This window comes from Gavialis gangeticus, unplaced genomic scaffold, assembly GCF_001723915.1.
Source record: "Gavialis gangeticus isolate Ggan-Ray unplaced genomic scaffold, GavGan_comp1, whole genome shotgun sequence".
Taxonomy (NCBI): domain Eukaryota; kingdom Metazoa; phylum Chordata; order Crocodylia; family Gavialidae; genus Gavialis; species Gavialis gangeticus.
Genome location: NW_017728996.1, coordinates 28769359 through 28772570, shown reverse-complemented (window position 1 = coordinate 28772570; position 3212 = coordinate 28769359).

Here is a 3212-nt window from a genome sequence, read left to right as displayed (position 1 = left end):
GGAAAGGCAGGAGGTGAGGTAGATTGATGCCTTATAGACTAACTAAATCAAAGATGCGTAAGCTTCGATAAGCAGTAGCTCACTTCATCAGCTGCTATGAAAGGACTGCCTTCAGGGGTAGAAAGACAGCAGGTAAGCGGAGCAAAGGGAAGCTGGGAGAAAGGCCTGTCTTTTAGCGCTGCCCCTCTGCACACCAGTGGCGCTCCTATCGCATGCCTTATTGCAGCTTTGCATAATTGCTGCACAGACTCAGTGGACCCAGCTGCCATCGGCCTTTGACTTTGGAGTGGACTTTGCTTGCAGGAGGGTGCATTTGAGGCAGCATTTGTGGAAGCTGTACAGCTCCCCTCACAGCCCTCTGGTCTCGCTGTCTTCTCACCCTCCAGTACAGAGGAACTGGCTGCAAGCAACTCTCAGGTCTACCCTGATTCTTCCCAGTGCTCAGTGGAGTGTGCTGTTACAAGGGCGTTTAGACAGTAGTTTGTTATGCGTATGATTTCCTTTTAATTTACAAAGTCCCCCCACGCTACCGTAAACTTACTTACAAGATGAACCATCCTCAAAGTGATGCGGGATCCTTCTCTCTAGGGTCCCAATGGAGCTTTTCATCTTCAAACTGTGTGGGGAAACTAGCTGCCTGCTTTATTTTTTACTAAAAATCCCCCCACGTCACACTACAGCAATGGCAGATGAGATAGCAAAGGCTGTTCAGGCTGTCGGTGGCTAATGCATGTCTGTGTAGTTCTGAGTGTAGATCTACAGGATTGGAGGTGATGGTTAAAATGTTAGTTATTAGTCAGCATTAGCACGCTCGCTGCTAAGACAATGAGTAGATGGGCTCTTGTACTGCTACTATGGATGCTGAAGGGAATGCCCCAGTGACCAGTAGGCGAACAGTGGCAGCAGTGGTTTTCGGAGGAGCATCAGTTGCCCCCAGTGACCTCAACAATCTTACCAGGGTCCCACTAACCCTGAGGTCACTGTCACAAGCATAAACCAGAGAGTCCCAACAGCTTGCAGCACGAAACACTGACAATTGAGAGAGCAAAATACGTTGCTCACTCTCTACATGCCACCATCCTGATCCCGTCACAGCCCTGCCTCCTCCAGGCGGGCCTCTAGGTTTAAAAAAAAACAGACAAGACACTTGCTGCACTCAGTTTTGTGCTGTGCTAATGTGCGACAAACAGGCAATCAAAAAAAGCAGAGGCCGAGAGGAGATGCAAATTTAGCTCTTAATTTCTTTGGAAAGAAATAACTTCCATCAGGAGCATAAATTACAGGACCTCTTATAACTCAGTAGAAGAGCCAGTGTGAGCTCAATTAAATAAAGAACTGCACTGATAACAGTGGGTAACTTGTTAAGCAACCAAGAAAGTGTGAGGCATCATAGTGCATTTCTGCTGAGGGACCTCCAGAGACCTCTACCCCACGTCAAGTTCATGTTAAAATGAGCTCTTTTTGCTCCATTTCCGGAGCTAGAGAAGGTAGAATGGAAGAGATCAGCTGTTTCTATGAACGTATGTGGATTTTCTCAGAAATTAACTGTAGAGAAGGAAACCATCTATACAATGTGCTGTGACAGGTCTCACCACAACCACCACCACATCTATTTCTGGGTTCAAAGAAAAAGCCTGTTGTAACGCTTTCCAGTAAAATGTGCACTCGCCTCAAGATTAGAAACAGGCAAGGGGTGCCCAGAAGTTACCCGGCTGAATGGCTCTTGCAGAGGAGGGGAGAGCACAGACCGGCTTTGTGTAAATATCAGCTAGTCTGTCAGCAAGTGCGTTGCAAACAACACCTCTGTGTGGAGTGGTGATGGGTGGGAGGTGGGAGACCAGAGGCACGCTCTGTGGTATGCTGGCTCCTCCTGCCAGCCCGGAGCTGGCGTGCACGACTGCTCTTAAACCCAGGACTACATCTGCAGTGTGAAAACTGGCTAACTCTAAGTCTGAGCACTTAGAAGATGACTGGATGTCTAATATAGAAAGACATAAGCAATCATGGTGCTTTTCGCTGCTTTGACAGCTTTCTGATGGGAGCTGGCAGTGCTGTCAGACCAAAGGGCCAGACCCTGGATCCAGATGTTTCCAGGAATGCAGCTCCCCGCAGAGCGTGGAAGAGGAAGGGCCAACTCCACTCAGAGAGCAGCAGCTAGCGCAGTGGGGATCCAGTGAATAGAAGCACAGATCCAGGCCCCGTGCTCTTGTCTAGACTGGAACATTAACCTGATTGTTCTTTAACTCCAGGTCTGGAGCGATCGCCAGTGCTGCCCAGTCCATTCTGCATTCTTCAGGGCACTGAAGTATGCAGAAAGGCATGAATGTGGCTGGTGATTGGCCAAACCACAAAGTGAAAGAGCCCTCCCCATATTAACATTTAAAAGAAGTTATGGGCTCTTGGATGACCTTCAGTCGTCTAGGCCATAGTTTTGTGTCATTTGAAGAATGTTACTTCCTTTGCTCCCATGCCTGATAAGGCTGTGGCAGTGGATCAAACAAAAAGGTGCCAGCCACTGAATCACCCTAGGTGTTCCTTCAAAATCTCTTGTGCATATAGTGACCCATGTCCACCCTGCCTCAGTCTGTGAAAAACTTGTCTCACAAGGCAGACTGCTATGTAAGAGGCCTGGCTGGGCTGGGGTGCTCACTGTGGGAATGGCATGAGAGGGTGCACTGTCCTGCAGGCTTGTTCAGTGCTATGGTCCACACTTCTAGAGGTATACACGCTGCCAAAGCTGGTATGAAAATTCTTGCTGATAGTAAATGTTTGAGGTGTTTCAGGCTGAATTAGGCCTTCAGCTGAATACATGGCTGGAAAATGCATCCAGGTAACAGAGCAGAATTTGATCGTTGGGCTCAAAGATAATGAGACATGAAAAAGATAGTAAAGCACATTTACCATGACACCACCTTTCCAGTTTATAAATCAATTTTTAAAAATATAAAGCAATTGATAAAATTCAACTTGTGATTTTGACTGGTTATATTTGAAAAAATGTTGTTCTGGGCTCAGATCTCATATTACTTACTGTCATGTGAGTTTACCTTTAGCACGAACGAAAAGCGTGCCTCCCCACTGACACAACTAACTCCCCAACAAAGCAGTCCCAAAGTCAGCCAGCACAAGCCAGTGTAGAAAATCTGACGGTCCAGTCAGGGGTTAAGTCAATAATGACACATGTAGAAAACACCACCCTGCCTCACAGTACC